Here is a 17,968-nt window from a genome sequence, read left to right as displayed (position 1 = left end):
GCCAATGATCACACATTTCAGATGCCTTTGACTACCTAAGTGGCTTAATTGGCTGATCTCATAACGGAGGTAGTTCTAATAACAGAGATAATTCTAATAACAATTCAATAGATTCCTTTCTTCCACCTTGTCTGGTTTTGATTAAGGATGTTTATTTAGCTTATGCTTGGAGAGAGTGATATATACATTCAGGAAACCCCTGTGAGTTGTTCAAACGTGACAAGACAATAGCCAAAGTTGCCACATGAGGGAATGTTGGACAAGTAACTATGTTTTCTTCAGTTCATCATCCAATTGGAGGGCAAATTAAAGTCCAATGTAATGGAGTGGAGATCTAAACACTTAAGACTTCTGTGTTTTTGACCTGTGCCACCGAGTGCTTGCCATTGTCAGGGGCGTATGAGGACACAGAGGCCAGTTAGGTTGAGGTGTTAGAAGGCTCCAGGTAGAATCTGACAGGATTTGATTGGAGATGAAGGAATCTGTGAACAACTGGTAAGCTTTCAGAACATAAATCGATCCTTTCTAGAAAAAGGAAGAATTCTTCTATGTAGAAGTCTCCATTTGAGCCGGGCGGTGGTGGCGCACGCCTTTAATCCCAGCACTCGGGAGGCAGAGCCAGGCGAATCTCTGTGAGTTCGAGGCCAGCCTGGGCTACCAAGTGAGTTCCAGGAAAGGCGCAAAGCTACACAAAGAAACCCTGTCTCGAAAAAACCAAAAAAAACCAAAAAAAAAAAAAAAAAAAAAAAAGAAGTCTCCATTTGCTTAGCTTGTGGGCTATTTGCACTCTGCTGATAGGCCCTATGCATGGGTCCTTTCATTTGTTAATACATTTCTTTGAGGGGTGTAGAGCAATGCATAGGAAATGTGGACAGTTAGACATAGCAGTATTTATAGCACCATTGGAAGATCATGACATATGCGTATATTAGAGACAGCCATAGGGTCATCAAACCACAAGTGTCTGGACCACATCCTTTATATTCTTAAGAGGAAAAAGCATCAGACAATGTGTACTCACACACAGGGTAGAAAGCAATAAATTATCAACCCTGTACCTGGCTGCAGAGAAAAGGGCAAGTTAAAGAGCGAAGCTTCCCTAGGATCAGCTCCTGAATGCCCCTGGGTGGCCTCCCCCATCTGCAGCAGCCAGTCAGTGCTGGAGGCCGGAACTGTATTTCTCTCTCCCTGGGGAGAGACAAGCTGACATATTTGGCTTCTTATCAGAAAAGAACTACATGAAAATGCAAGCGCAACATGATCTCAAGAAATCTGAAAGAGCTAGCAGCTAACAGTTATGCTTCAGTCATGTGCCTGGGGTCACATGACCCTAATGTTCACTTCTTTCTCTGAGGGAATAGTCAGGAAAGAGAAGGCCTGTCTCATGGTTGCTTCCAAACTGCCCACCCTATTTTCATGGGCCCCTTCCCAGGCTTTGCAGCGTCCCATGCTCAGGTCACTCTCTCTGCCTCTGCTCATGGTCTCCATGATAACTCAAGAGGATACATCTACTTTCCTACAGTCACTGTTGATTGTGTTAGTCATCCATGCTTTCCTTGCTTACTCATCTCTTGTTCCCATAAAACCCCCTCACAGACATGCAATTGACTAAAACGAATGTTAGGTAGATGGGAGGTATGCTGGCTAGTTTTATGTCAACTTGACACAAGATACAGTCATCTGAGAGGAGCGTACCTTGATTGAGAAAATGGATCTCTAAGATCAGGATGTAGGCAAGCCTATAGAGCATTTTTTTTACTTAGTGATTGATGTGGGAGGGCCCAGCCCATTGTGGGTGGTGCCACCTCTGAACTGGAAGTCCTGAGTTCTATAAGAAAGCAAACTGAGCAAGACATGAGGAACAAGCCAGAAAGCAGCACTCCTCTATGGCCTCTGCATCAGCTTCTGCCTCCAGGTTCCTGCCCTGACTTCCTTCAGTTATGAACAGTAATATGGAAGTATAAGCCAAACAAACTCTTTCCTCCCTAAGTTATTTTTGGTCATGGTGCTTCATCACAGCAATGATAACCCTAACTAAGACAAGAGACTACTTAACCTTTGGTTTAATTGTGACTTTTTCCATATCCATAGAAAAACCACCTGAGGAGAGAGTGCAAGGAGGGAACTTCTATAAATACCCTTGCTACTAATTTTACATCCCACCCCGAAGTTACCTCTTTGGACAAGAGTGTGACCTTCTTATATTTCTATCACCTGGTTTTTTAAAAATTATTTTTATTCATTATTTGGGAATCTCACATCACGCACCTGAGTGTGCTCACCTTCCAGTCTTCCCATGTCTGCTCCCCTTCCCCGTGACTTTCCCCGCAAAGGGTAAAAAAGTCTATTTTGTGTTGTCCACATGTTCACTGGAGCACGGTCAGATGCCTAGGGGCCAGCCCCTGAGGGGTGATGAGTTTTTCTCATCATTTGCACCATTAGTCATCAACTGAGGAAAGCTTTGAGGTGGCCAGAACCAGCTTTCCTGTGCCAATGCTGCCAGTGCTGTGGGTAGGTGAGGGTTGGAGCCAGCTCTCTAGTGCACACTGATGTTAACATGGCTTTTGGTGGCAGCCCAGAGCATGGGTATCCACATGGGCTTTGGTGGTAACAATGGCCTTAGACATCAAAATGGCCTTGGGCTATACAGGAACACTGACCCACTCATGACCCTCAGTGGCTGCATGGACCATGAGCCCATGGCTTCAGGTGGTTACACGTGTCACTCACATCAGCATGGCACCCTGAGGCAGCAAAGCCTGAGGACATCACAAAGGCATCAGGCAGCAGCACAGACTACAAATGTCCACACGGGTCTCAGGTTTCTGGAGGCCTGAGTCAGCAGCATGGACCAACGACATTAACATGGCTGGCGCTTAGCTGTTCTCTATCCTGTGACTCTTCAGAGATCTCTGATCACATGAGGATATCATTCCCCAACCCTAGTTTTAAATATGTGTTAGTCCGGACTATACCCCCAGGAAATCTGCTCTACCCTCTTATTCTTGGCATTGGATCCACAGAAAACTCAAATCTCTGTAGTACAATCCTAAACACAAAGTTGCACCTGTGTGAGCTGTAGGCATACATATTTTTCCAAAACTTCAAGATATTTATAATCTCCTCGCCTTTCCTACTTTCCTTCTTTCTTCCCTCCCTCCCCTCACTTCCATCCTCCTGATCCTTCCAACCCCCATCTTCCTCGCTCTAATTCCAAGAACGGCATTATGTTCTAGAAACGGGTACAACTTCAAGCTATGCTGAGAACCATTTTCCCAACCACCCATTGTTCCCATCTATTGTCCTTCCTATAAAAATATTATTCTAAGTTGTCTTTCTGTGCATGCATATGTGTGTGTGTGTGTGTGTGTGTGTGTGTGTGTGTGTGTGTGTGTGTGTAAATGCACACCAGAGACAACTTGTGGGTACCACAAGGGAGAATCAATTCTCTCCTTCTCTCATGTGGGTACCAGGGATGGAACTCAGGTGGTCAGCCCTGGTGGCAAGTGCCTTATCCGTCTAGCTTGTCTCTGTCCTTCCCTTTTAAAAATGTAGTTTAACTTATCTCTCTTCCTCTCCTCTTACCTTCAAATTGTATTTATTGAAGTCTCAAATGAATAGGAGACAGAATCACCCCTGCGCTGTAGGATGTCTTTCTGTATGCTGTGAATATGTGTGGCTCCCATTGGATAATAAATAAAGCTGTTTTGGCCTATGGCAAGAAAGCTTACAGCCAGGTGGGAAGTCCAAGCAGAGATACAGAGAGAAGAAGGGCGGAATCAAGGGAGATGCCAGCCACTGTCCAAGGAGCAACAAGATGCCAGCAGACCGGTAATGCCATGGCCACATGGCAACATATAGATTAATAGGAATGGGTTAATTTAGGATGAAAGAGCTAGCTAGCAAGAAGCTGAAGCCATAGGCCATACATTTTGTAATTAATATAAGCCTCTGAGTGATTATCTTTTAAGTGGCTGCAGGACCGTGGGACCAGGTGGGACCGAGAAACCTCCGGCTACACCCCTGAGCTACGTACTGTCCATAAAAATACAAAGACGTTCTTGGACTGTCCTAGGGGTTTACTAAATTCTTAGCACTGGGGAACATCCCCTATGCTAGTCCCTGTTCTAGGAAGGGGCTTGCCTATGTGGAGCCTCATTCTTCCCGGTACTAAGTGTTGACATCTTTCATGAAGTGTAGGACATAAAGGACCTTACATTTTCACCTCTGTAAGTCCCTTTTCCATCTACAGCACATTTTATAAGATCAGTGACATGACTGATATTGTTCTTGACTTTTAAAATCCCCTCGCTGTGTCTGGATTGCCCCTTTTCACACCTGAAGTCGTCTTGAATGTCACCTCCTCAGAGAGATCATCCCCACTCCCTACCTTAAAGTGTCCTTGCTTGTACTTTCTCCTTTCATGGCTCTGGTGTCTATTTATTTACTGACTTGCTTGTTTGTTATTATTTTTCCTTCATTGTATGCAAACTACTAGAGGTGAGAGCAGTTGTATCTAGCTTGCCTGTTGCTGGATACCTAGCATCAGGGTATAGTAGATATTCAATAAACGCTTAGTCATTTGATAGGGTCAATACCATTGAAGTAAAGGGTTCTTCTCCAGAGCCTGGCTGCCTGGGCATGAACTCTACCTCCGTTTCTTACTAGCTCCGTTTGGTTCCTTCTGGATGCTCAGTGTCTAGTGTCTCAATTCAATGACTAGATCTTGCATTTAAGGCATTTCTGTGAAACTGTTTCCTCATTTACAAAGCAAAGATAACGGTAGTACCCATACCTCAGAGCTGCTGAACCACTAAATGGAGCATGAAATGTGTAAAAAGTGATACATGTTAAATACCATATTTAACATTAGCTGGCATTTTGATATTACTTTGTTTACATGGATCAAATACATATGGAACAGCTTCGGTGGCAGGCTCTGAGCTGGGTTTAGCACTGCTTTGAACAAGTGTGACTTCTGAATGTAATCAGTGATTCCCATCTAAGTTCCCTCTTTGAATCCCTTCGTTGTGTTGGGTAAGTTTGTTACCCTTTTGTGGCAGAAAATGAAAGCTGTGGCATATTCCTAGACTTCTCTCTCTCTCTCTCTCTCTCTCTCTCTCTCTCTCTCTCTCTCTCTCTCTCTCTCTCCCTCCCTCTCTCTCTCTTTGTACAAACATTTGTACAAAGCCAAATGTTTGTTAATATAACTTTTGTATCCCAATTAAAAGTCAAGTAGTGTTTTGCATGCATATATATTTGTGTGCTACATGCATGCCTGGTGCTGACAGAGACCAAAAAAGTGCATTGGAATTATGGACCATAAGCCGGGCGGTGGTGGCGCACACCTTTAGTCCCAGCACTCGGGAGGCAGAGGCAGGCAGATCTCTGTGAGTTCGAGGCCAGCCTGGGCTACAGAGTGAGTTCCAGGAAAGGCGCAAAGCTACACATAGAAACTCTGTCTCGAAAAGCCAAAAAAAGAAGAAAAAAAAAAAAGAGGAATTATGGACCATGTCAGCCATGTACGTGCTGGGAACTGAAATTGGCTTCTCTGGAAGGGCAGCCAGTGCTCCTTGCCACTGAACTGTCTTTCCAGCTCCTGAAAGTCAAACAATTAAAACAAAACAAAACAAACAAACAAACAAAAACCCAGTCAACTGAGTCAAAACTTATTACTTCAGACCTCATAGCCTCTTTGAAGGTGCAGTTAACAGTAAACTATGGTTAAGACTTGAATGTAGAAATCTGACTGGTTAGAAAGCCAATTAAGCTTCCAGTTTGCCCAAATAGAATTACAAAACACACACAAAAAATGTGTTTTTCACTGAAATACAGTCTGTTGGAATCACCGACACTGGACAGTTGTTAAGAATTCTCAGAATGCTGAGTTAATAAGGAATCCAGGCATTCATAGAACAGCCTTCTTGGCCCTTCTCACTTAGAAGGTGGGTGTTGGGGGTGACCACCAGCGATGACTGCGATCTCCATGAGAGCCCAATTCTTCATCTCCGTGGATCGCAAGGCAAATGATATGAGATAGTGACCTCACCTGTAAGTCTTTCAGGCCATTTCCTGTAAATTCAAGTATCTATTCAGTAAGGCACTTCCAGATTCCTGCCCAAAATATCTGTGGCTAATTGTTCTTGACATCAAGTGTCCATGAATATGGTCCACAGGGAACCGCAAATCACTTTGGTTTTGGCCTCTCTGGAGCATTTTCCTGTCTTCATCATTAGCCCTTTCAAATTCTGCAGACAAGAAAGGCTGGTCACTACTCAGCAAGATCCCCTCATCTGCTGCCTGACTCACTGATTCAAATTGCCACTGTGGACTGTCCTAGTCTCTGATCTATAACTAGAACACTCAGTTCAGTGTGATACCTAACTTGGTGAGATTTAGCATTCTCCTCTCTCTCAGCTGCTGGCAGGTCAGGAGCTGCCTTGGAAAGGGTGATGGTCACCTCTTTCTATTATTATCCTCTTTTTCCCAACATGCCAGACACAGCTTCTGGCCTTTCATGTTCACAGCACAATTCATAAGTAGAAAAAAAAATAAGAATAGTTTTTACTTAAATGAGTTTTTCATAAGATGGCTTTGTACTTTGTAGGCTCAGTAGGTCTTCAAAGCCAGCTCCCAAGTATGTAACCCAGTACATAGAGCCTTTGGAAACTGGATGTGGAACCCCCTAACAATAATCTTAAGAAACCTTTACCCTTGACTCCTCTTTATGTGTATCTGTATATATCTTTTTATTTTGTCTGTCCAACCACTCTTTTTCTCTTGTTTTCCAGAAGTTGATGGTTCTTAGTCTCCATATTGGTCTCTCAGGTAGCCCTAGGCAGTACCTTCTGTATGTACATTTGTCCTTCTGCTGGGAAGAATGCAGTTACATAGGGCCTCTACTTCACCCATGGCTTCTGTGTCCAGAATACTCAGAAAGATATCAGTCTTATGCCCTTGAGCTAGAAATACTGGAGACTCAAGGTCTCTACCTTTCAGTGGACTTGTTTGGTTGAGTGTCAGCTGAGAGGCCAGCTCCACAACAGCCCTCTCCTCCATCCAAATCTTTTCAGTAGTTCTTGGGAGGTTTTTGTGTCACTTTGGCATTTCTGTTTCGTGACCTGGTGCCTTTCTTGAGGACTTCCTGTTATGTTACAGACAAGAGCATGGATAAAACTTTCAATGTGACAGTCAGTTATACAGAGGGCTGGGCAGACATAGTGTGTTATACTTGGTGCCTTCTTAAAGTCTGGGTTAGGCAGAGTTCCCATTTCAGGCTTAGTTCTTATTTCTGTCTTCTTTCCAGAACTGTGATATCCAGGTATTCTCCCTCCCTGACTGCTGTGATAAAATACCCGACACAGGTAACTCAGGAAGGAAGGAGACATGCCAAGAAGTTTGTTCTAAGTGATTCAGGATGCTGTCAAATTTACAATGTTAACTACCATGCTACTCTTACTCTCTGAGATAACTATCGAGTAAAAGAGGATTATTTAAACAAGCATTGTACAGTTGATCTGATAACCAATATGGCAGCTAAGTGACTAATGGGCAGGTAGCATATACAGCCTAGATACACTAGACACATGGATGGTTGACATCCTGGGAGGGATGGAGAGGAGCAGCAAAAGATTTTGTTATATCATTTAGAGTGATGCTCAATTTAAATTTTAATGTTTATGTTTGTCTTTCCTTTTAATATTTTTAGACTGTGGTTGACTGTAGATAACCCAATCAAGGGGGAAAATTCTGTACTTTATAGGATGAAAGTTCAAAATTTGAGTTAACACACATGTACACATACATCCCCCAAAATGCACCCATCCATACATGCATGCCTCATGCATGTGAACATACACATACTTATATATGCAAAATAAAAAAGAATTTGAGTTGAATGAGATCAGAAAAAAATGAGTGCTACATTGGATAGCATGGCATTCACTGGTGACATTGACCTGAGAAGTCACCATGTAATGGTAGGAACACAAGTCAGATTAGGGGGTGAGAGATGAAGAAATGGAGATGGTGATTACTGTCTACTTGCTAGCTGTTTGGCTGTGAAATGAGTGCATGGCTGGCCAGAATCCTGGAATCAATGAGAGGCTATTTTATTATTGCTATTATTATTACTATTAGCATTATTATTTCATATGGAAGTTTTGTGTTTTTTCCTTCTGAGCTATCTAGCCTTTATGTAAGGAAGACATTGTTATAGAGCCGTTCTTGAGACAGTACCTGCTATGGTTTGAATTTTCTTCTGTTTTCTAAAGCTTGTATTGAAATTTGATTTGCCATTGTGGCTGTGTAGGGAGGTGGGGGCCCAAAGAGATGACTAGATCCATAAGAGACATTCTCACCTTTCTTACAGCGGTGAGTTACTGCTATTTCTGTACTGGATTCATTACTACAGAGCAAGTTACTATGGTGAGCCTGCCCTCTCCCTTGCCCTCAGCTTTCTGCTGTGAGTAGAAGGGGCACAAGGCCTTTGCCAGCACTGCTCTCATGGACTTCCCAGCCTTCAAGAGTCGTGGGCTAAAATAAACTTCCTAGAAATTAGTCTCTAAATGTTTTGTTAAAGCACCAGAAAATAAACATCATCTGAAATATCTGTGTTATTTGCTCTTCTGAGGTATGCTTTTTACTGGATAAAAAGGTAATTACCAATTTCTCCAGACTGCCTACACGTTGTCTCACTCCAGAAATGCTTAAGACCATTTCTACTTCCATGACAAGGTTCAAGCCTTAACAAGAAAGAATTACCTGCAGTGTTGCGTCTTCTATTCATAGCCAGCCCCAAGGTCTTGAAGCTCTGGGGAAAGTAACAGGTCCCGTGTTTCAGGGACTAAGTTAAAGCTTGGGATTGGGAAATACTTTGATAGCTGTAGTTGCTTGATTCTGTCCATAAACCTCTGGTGAGCTAGTGGTTACTTTGTCCAGTAATTCTGGGCTTGCCAAGGGAAGCTGTTATATGTGTTTTAAAGAAATAGGGGGCTCTGCAAAGAATAGTATGCAAGATTGCAGTTCTCCTGGCACTCGTGCTTTGAGTGGTAGAGACCACTTAAAAGCTCAGTTTTGGAAGACTATTGCTAGGTCCAATTAGTGCTGATGTGTTTTCTTCTATGTAGACTAAGAGAAACATCTTCCTGGCTGGTGGGTGGGTCACCTGACTTTTCCTGAACAAGCGAAGGTGAACAGATTCTAATCTCTTCTCCACAGAGCTGGGTTTTGTGTAGCAAACTGGAATCACTTGTGTTCCTCTATACAGTAGGCACAACGTAAACAGTCAGTGTAGAAAATCCTTATTGACTTGATGGTACAGCTGTGTGAGGCAAGCAGTAATCACGTTCAGACCAGCTATGAAACAAAATGCAATCCACATGCTCCCCCACTGCCCGTGATAGGATTATATCCTGATTGACTGAAAATGTGGTCAGCAGGAGGATCATTTGGCAGCAGAAGAGGCCGATTTTTCTGATGATCCAGAAATCAGATTTTGATTCTGATGATTAGATATTGGGATTATAGTCTCCTCACTCCTAAAGAATGCTACCAAGGTCAGTTCATCTTATATGCTTGGGAGAATGAATGAATAATGCTTTATTATAACAACAAATAAGACAGCTAAAGCCTCATGCCTCATTGTGGTTATCCTTTGGCAGGCAAATGCAACCCTCCTGTCTGGATGGGTGGTACAGGATTTACGGATGCTGGGGAGCTGCCGTTTGGTTTTATTATTTGAGGAAAGACTATAGGCATTTATATAGAGGGGGAATTTAACTTAGAAAATATGACAAACACTCAGGGAAGAGTCTTTTTAAATCAATCTCTGATATGACTGTTTAAGTTTAAACTGAGAAATTTTTTATTGAAGGAGTAATAATGTGCTTGAGCTGAAAATCAAATAGCATGGAAAAGTGTAAAATAAGTTTGAGGCTACTTGTAGACTCTGTTCCACTTCCCAGAGACACACACAGCAAGTGGGATCACGTCTTTTCTGTGAGCAAGGTAGTGAGCAGGGTTTTGATAGACTATTGTATTCAATCCTCACAGGAACTTCTCATAGCATGTGCTCTTGACATTCTCATTTTATGTGTGTAGAAACAGGCACAAAGAGGTCAAGAACCTCACTGAGGATCATGTAATTCATTAATAGGACAATACGCTGTTGACTGAGGCAGGACATTTTCAGATGCCATGCTTTGTATCCAGAAGGATGCTGACAATCCTGATCTGAAATTAGCTGCCCCTGTGCAGACATTGTATAACCACCCATCCAGAGTGGACACTGTCCATCCACATGTGGATCTACTCTGTTCTTTCTCTAAGTTGTACCATTGTTTATCGCATAGATGGTAAATCATTAAATTGACTTTCCACTGAAGAATGTCTTTAGAGTTTTGGCATTAAAATGTTGCTACAAATACCTTATACAAATAATGAAATATGTTTGAAGGATAAATCACTGTATCTGGAATCTAGTGGCCAAAGGGCATTAGAATATCTCATTTGAATTATATTGAGGGATCAGCAATAAAAAGATTTATGTTAATTTGTAATATCACCCAAAATGCATGGGGTTAAGGGGGTTAAGCATTATGAGTCTATTCAATGTATTTCTGATTTCTAAAAGTGGCATTTAATTCTTTTAGATAAGTACTTCATTATGGGCAATGTTAAGTGCATTCTTGTATTTAGAGTTGCTTTAACATAAATGATTGGTATTACTTTTTTCATTTTTTGCAATATTCTCTATTTCATTTGATTTAATATTGTTACATGCAATAATTTTTAATAAATTTTAAAATTTTTATTGTTATCTTTGTCAAAAGAAATGAAGTTTTATGTATTCAAATTTTGAAATCCTTTTTTGGCTATTGGATTTTGCTTCATATTTAGAGAGGAGGATTTTCTCATTCTTGCTTAATAATTAAAGAGTGCATCGACCTGCTCATTTTTGTATGTTTCTTAATTTTATGTCATTTTAAGTTTAGTTTTATATTAGCAGAGTTTTTCATTTGGTGCTAATTGTTATTCAGATGGTTCAATCCTATTAAATATTTTCTAAACATTTATTTACACAATAAGCATGCTTATTTAGTACATAACTATTTACCTTATAAAATGCCTAGTATCTGTATATCTGTATTTGTTAGGGTCTCATTATATTGGCATCTGTAACAAAAGTTTAAATTATTCCCTTGACATTGCATCCTTGTATCTGATAAAGCTACAGTCCTCTTAATTTGCCTCTACATGCTCTCATTTTTTTTCAGATAAACTTAAGTATAGTTTTGTAAATTTCACAATATTTATGGATTAACCTAAGGACAGCCAATATTATTATAATTCTGCCTTCTTAGTTAAGAATTATTTAAGAACATCTGCTTTCTACTTACCAGAATCTTCTAGTCTCTCAGGAGAAGGTGAAGGTTCTTTCACACAGAGTCTGTTTATTTTGTATTGTTTGAACTACAATCCTTGACACAGCCATGGTGGGGAGCTTGTGGCAATGATAAGATGCCCCTTTTCTGTACCATTCTCTTTACTTCTGGCTCCATGTTTCTTGGTCTTTCCTCCTGCTCCATTCAGAATATGCCAGGGGAAAAAGACAGATGACAAGTTGATGGCTGTTTTCTTTGACTGTCATTCATCTTATAAGGGGATGGTCTTTTCTTCTGTTTCCTTTCCCTACTGTCTCAAAAATTCAGGAAGATAAGAAACTGTGTCAACTGCTACTAAAGGAGCTCTGTGGTTTGTAATCACCTCCTAGTATTTTAAGGTGTTATTCTTCAGCCCACTGAATCAAAATGGCCAGATATGCATGGTAAATTTTCAGATTCCTGAGCCCATTTCAGACCTGAAAAATCTAAGTCTTCAGAGGCCCTGTCTGAGAATCTTCGTTTTCAGTAAATATGCTAATGAGTGTTTCATCACCTGTGATCTACTTGTTAGTCATGTGGGCACCAGGTGCTGGTTCAGTAGGTCTGGGCTGAAGGTGACATTGGTCATTTGGAACAAGTGCATGTCGCAATGATAGAGCTGGTCAGTGGCTAGACCTGGAATCTGAGGCTCACAGATTTGTTGTTGCTGCTGCTGCTGTTTCTCAAATACAAGAGCCATTGAATTTGACTTGAATAAGGCCAAAGAATAGACATTTTCCCTTTAAAAGAGTTCCAAGATGGTACTGGAAGCTGAAGGGATGGTTCAATGGATAAGAACACTTTCTGTTTTTGCAGAGGACCCAGATTTGGTTCCCAGTACCCACAATCATTGGCTCACAATTGGCTATAACTCTAGCTCTGGGAGCTCTAACATCTGGCCTCTAAGGGTACTTGTGCATGTATGCACATACACACACACTAAGTCTTTAAAAAAAGAAAAAGAATCCTAGTGGGAGAGAGAGAGAGAGAGAGAGAGAGAGAGAGAGAGAGAGAGAGAGAGAGAGAGGTATCTAGCAGACATGTTTCCTGCCATAATGGATTTCAACAAGGATGTTCTATTGAAGTGTAAGTTGAGGCTTGAAAAGAACCTAAAAGCTTCTCCAACAATTACCAAAATTACCTATGATGGCATAAATTCTGGTTTTTGTCATTTCCCTTTCACTTAGACTGATCATACTCTCCTAGTAAGTCCACGTGGTGGAAGATTCTGAAATATTATATAGACTACCACTAATAAGCAGACTCATAGAACAAAGACAAAAACTCATCTTCATCTCATTGGTACCATTGATTACAGGAATAAGAACTGCAAGAAACTATTAATCTCTTACTGCTGTAGCTTTTTCTAGCTTTCAATGAACTTTATCTTCCCACAGGCTTGGTCAGCACTGTTTTTTGCCTTTGACACCCTAGTTGACATGATTGACCCATGTCACGGTGTCAAATAGATCTTTGGTCATAGAGTATAACTTTCTGCTTTTCTATGTCACACTGGTTCATGTGCAGACCACATGTATCATTTTTTTTTCACCCAACTGTCATGGGACCACTCTTAAGGGAACAAATCAGTTAGGTTTCTCTCAGCACCAAAACATCCTTAATGGTTATGAGCAGGGTTGCTGGATGTGGCTGTTGTGAATCTAGGGAATGTGGATCATATGTGCACCCATTGGGTCTGATTCTAGGGCATTTTCAAAAATTTTAAAGTTCAAATGCTAATCTTGGTAGTAAGAAGACAGATGTTTGTCAGAGAAAAGACAATGGTTAAAAAAAAAATGCCATAATAATGTCAGTTTCTGTGCAAAACGGTCAAGTCACTGAAGGTAAGTGATAAGATTCTATCAGTACTTTTAGATGAAAGTGACAGAAACAGAAGCCAAATTAGACAAATGAGGTTTTATTGGCCTAGGAGAGAGGATGGTGGTGGTGGGGGCACAGGTCAGTGACATAGCTGAGCCCAGAGACCGGGCTGTGCATGCTTCTGTCTCTGCCAGTGTAACCGCTTTCTCTCTTGAAGGCTGCTGTCTTCCCTGTGACAGACAGCAAGGGCTACTGGGAACTCTTCATTTGTTTAAGTCCTCCGTTCCTCAGTGCTGCTTCTTTCTGGGTTGTATTGTGCAAAATCCTGAGAGAAGGCTCTAGTTGGTCGGCCAGAGAGGCAGGATGTGATAGCTGATCTTGCTTGTCAGTTTGAGTGGATCTGAAGTCAACTAAGGGTTTTCAGGAAGGATTAATTGAGGGGGAGGGTCCTTCTGCAGAGTAGGAGGCACCTTCCAGCAGAGGTCAGCACATAAAGAGGTCTGAGGGAAAGCCCTGCTGCCCAGCTGCCTGCCTTGCCCTCCTGCTGGTGAGTCCATCTATCCTGTTGCTGCTGCCACTGTCCTTTGCTGACGTCAGAACCCAGCTTCTTAGTCCTACCAATGTGGACAGACTAGCAGGAATCTTGCAGATCTCAGCACCAGGTTGGTACTGCCCATATTCAGTCCCCTGGACAGAGCATCTACCAGCTAATTGCTCAGCCTCTCTAGCATACAGCCAGCCATTGTTGGGCTCCCCAGCCCCTCCTGTAAGGCAACTGAATTGATCCTCCCTTGTGGTATATTCATTCTCTCAGTTCTGTTCCTCTAGAGCAGTACTTCTCAATCTTCCTTCTACTGGGACCCTTTACTACGGTTCCTCATGCTGTGGTGACCCCCAACCATAAAGTTTTTTTTTTTGTTGTTGTTGCTACTTCATAACTCCAACTTTGCTACTCTTATGAATCATAATGTAAATATTTTTTTGGAGATAGAGGTTTGTCAGAGGGGTCACGACCCACAGTTGAGAATTGCAACTCTAGAGACCCTTGATTAGTACATAGGATGAGACAGAGAAGTGGCAATTTCTCCAGAGGAGTGAGAAGGAAGTTTGGGTGAGAAAACTTTCCTGGAATTGAGCCTACTAGGAGGGAAGGATGGAAGCCATGCAGTACATAGCTCAGTTGCCACTCAGCATGAACTGGAATGATGGCCGGCTGTGGCATGAGTTCACTTCGTATTCAACAGGAATGCCATTCTCCTCAGGGCTATGGCTCCACTAAAGGCTTTACCCTAACGCTGTTATAAGGGCAGCTGTATTACAGCAATAGTTGCTTATTTATTCACTGTAGTGACAGTTACATTTCACAGAGCAGCTGCTGGAGCCAAAAATGTTCAGCAAGGGCAAAATGTGATAAAAGCTCAATACAGTTTGCTTGCACATTATTAAGTTTTAATTTCTGGTTCAGGAATAAATTTTGTTTTCTGTAGCTATTTTCAACTTTTTTCTACAGTTAGAAAAGAAATGAAGTATTCCCAACCCACCAATTAAACTAGTTAGGAAACCCTCTTGGATTTAAGACCCGAGTTAACTCTGAGTTGAAACACAGGCAAAGTAGAGTTTATCTGGGGGTGAAGGTAAGGTGTGATGTGCTAGGGAATGAATTTACAATGGGGTTTGAAGACATTTCCATGCTAGCTTCTCTGCACCATGATATGAAAAGAAATTAACCCCTTAGTGTGTGGATCAAATGACTTAAGGAAACACAAGACTTGAAATGCACAGCATTGAATGCTAACTGCTGCTTTATTGTTGGTGCATTGTTTTGTGTTAGGTGAGGGATTAGTCAACAGCTGCTCATAGACAGCCAGATACCTTTTCCAGCAGTAGGGCTTATTTACGGCCACATTGCAATCACAGGATCAGGGACAAAGAGGGCCCCTGATGAAGTACAGGTAGCCTGAAGGGACAAGAGTCAGGAATGGCAACTGTTTCGTTCCTCAGGTCCATCTGGGTTGTTTCTCCATCCCATTCCATTCCATTCTCTGCTTTGTGGATTTTTTTCTCTCCCTATTTGTACCTCCTCTTCTCATGGCTTTGACTACACCAGAGCCAAGCCCATGGCTGTTGCTTACAGAGCCCATTAGAGTGGTGTACTACCTGTGTTTTGCCTGGCATTTTGTTACACAATAGCTAACTGGCCACCCTGGGACATCCATTGAGCTATGATTAATGGACTGAGGAATGACATCAAGGCACTTAGGCCTGCTCCCTCAGCAGGGGCTGAGGGCCAGACGGCTGCAAGAGAGATTGCACGAGAAGAGCATCTGAGATCATGTCTGCTTCAGATGCTCCGTGTGAATGATGAAACGCCAAGACCTTTCTGAAAATCAATCCTGGGGAAGGGACGCTCTAGTCAGCCTTGCACCCAGAGCATTTATGGTGTCAGGAGTGTTTAAAAGCCGTCAAGCTAGCCTCTTGACGTGAACAACCTAGGGAGTAATGCCAAAGAGGAGCCACTCTGGAGACCATGTTGAGTCTCAGCTCCATTTCATCTAGAACAAGGTATTAACACTGACCTGTAGAGTGTTGGGGTTGCATGGCAAAAAGTATCTTGTGTTCAATCTAAGGTACTTGGAACACAGTAGGTTGTTCAATAAATATCTCTGCCACTGCTTTCCTTTTCCTCCCTCTTACACTTTGACTGCCACGGAAACACATCCCTAGAAGGGAAGCAATTTAAATAATTTCCTGTTTTGTTTCACATGAGAATAAACGGAATTATCTGCAGGCAATTGGCACAATGCCTATCCAGCCAGGTGACTGAATTTTTTCTGTTTCTGAGGATAAAAGGAGAATCAGAGCCACTTAACACTTTCTATTGGTTTCTTGAGATAAATGTGGGTGTGACTTTGCAAATACCATTTGTGTATCGGATTTATGAGAACAGCAAGTTTCAGGATGTTTTGCTGGTTTGCAGGTCTCTGAAAGTTGTTGTTGTTGGTAGTGGTGGTGTGGTGGAATGGTGGTGGTGGTTGTGGTTGTTGGTGGCTGGTTGTTGTTGTTGTTGGCTGGTGGTAGTGGTGTGGTGGTGGTGGTGGCTGGTGGTGGTGGTGGTGGCTGGTGGTGGTGGTGGTGGCTGATGGGAGTGGTGTGGTGGTGTGGTAGTGATGTGGTGGTGGTGGTTAGGGAGGGGCTCAGATGTACTCATTCCTTGTCTGAGCTGCTTCCCGACCTTATTCAATATTTAGATAGGGTACCCGGTTACTCTTCCTGCCTAGTCCCACACCACATACATTCTGCTCTAGCTGTAGGCCCTTGCTGTCTTCTTCTGAGGCTCTGCTAACCTCTGCTCTCTCTTCTCTGTCTCCTTCCTCAAGGCCGTGTCCATCAGCAGTGCCCTTCCTCGCTGCATCTTTAACCTCTGCCTACAATCATTTCTCTTCCTGAGTCCACAAAGAAGTTACACTTTGCCTTCTCTTAGAAAAGCCTTCTCAAAACTTACTTTCCAAGCTGACCTCTAATTTTTTTCCTTCCTTTCCAAATTTTGAAAAAGGATGGTCTCGGTTGATTTTCACAGCTTTCCTGACCTCATTCACTCTTGACCCAGCTCACCCGGATCCGGGCGCCGAGTTTGATTTTTTGAAGCTATCAGTAGCCACACGTAGGCTTACTCAAACCCAGTGCCTCGGTTAACTCACACGGTGCCTCAGCTAACTTACAGTGCCTAGGCTACTTCACACAGCACCTAGGCTAACTCACATAGTACCTAGGCTAACTCACACAGTCTAATTCACACAGCACCTAGGCTAACTCACACAGTGCCTCAACTACCTTACAGTGCCCAGACTACTTCACACATCACCTAGGTTAACTCATACAGTGCCTCGATGTCTCATGTTCTGGTTCTGAGCTCGTGTTTAGGGATTCATTGCTTCCTCAGATTTCTGTGGTAAAGATCCTATTACATGTTTTCCTACCTCTAAGGAGACCTACTTTCTCCTCCACTTATTTCTATGTTATTCTTTTTATCCATTGGGATACAGAAGGCCATTTTCACAGAAGTGTTGGATGGACTTCAAGCAAACTTCCTTCTCTGGAACTTGACAGATGATGTGAGCTTTCTTTCTACTTAGGTCTTCTTTAGAATATATGCTGCTGGGAGGCAAGGCCTGCATCCATCACATCCGCCACTGTCACTGGCATCATTACCATCTTCTTGTCTGTCTATACTTTCTGAAGAGGCCTTTGTCTCCTTTCTCATAGATCCTTATCTAACCAGATACAGGGCTGATTCTTCTCCAAAACTTCTCTCCAATCCGTCAATTTGTTTCCTTTCCCCTGCTCAACTGAGGTACGCCTGGTGACTCAGCAGGACCAGGGTGATAGTGACAAATTGGTATCACCACTTCCATCTCATCTCGAGAACAGAGGAAAACCCATCCTTTCCCAAACACAGCTGGGATCACCTACCACCTTGCTTCTGCTCCGCTGTAACTTGGCCGCCTCTGTGATCCTTGCTTTCTGCCTCAACACAGCCTTCCATTCTTCTCCCCATCACTTCCCTTCCTGTTAACGTGAAGCATGCAGGGAACTGCATGGGCTGCCCTTAGGCTGCCACAGAAGGGCAGGTAAGTTACTTCGCACGTCTCTGAGGGTACTGTCCTGCTCCCTCTAAAATTCCAAGGGATGCTTAGATTGGGGAGGTGAGACAATTAAAATAAAAA

General features: G+C 42.5%; 1 long non-coding RNA gene across 1 annotated transcript; it reads left to right on the top strand.

Moving 5' to 3' along the window:
• The first annotated feature begins 5,919 nt into the window (after positions 1-5,919).
• LOC131912677 (uncharacterized) lies at positions 5,920-8,559 on the top strand. Its single transcript, XR_009379675.1, has 2 exons — positions 5,920-6,051; positions 8,372-8,559. It is a non-coding gene; the product is annotated as an uncharacterized LOC131912677 (long non-coding RNA).
• The last annotated feature ends 9,409 nt before the right edge of the window (positions 8,560-17,968 follow it).

This window comes from Peromyscus eremicus, chromosome 6, assembly GCF_949786415.1.
Source record: "Peromyscus eremicus chromosome 6, PerEre_H2_v1, whole genome shotgun sequence".
Lineage (NCBI taxonomy): Eukaryota > Metazoa > Chordata > Mammalia > Rodentia > Cricetidae > Peromyscus > Peromyscus eremicus.
This window is presented reverse-complemented; position numbering and strand designations above follow the sequence as displayed.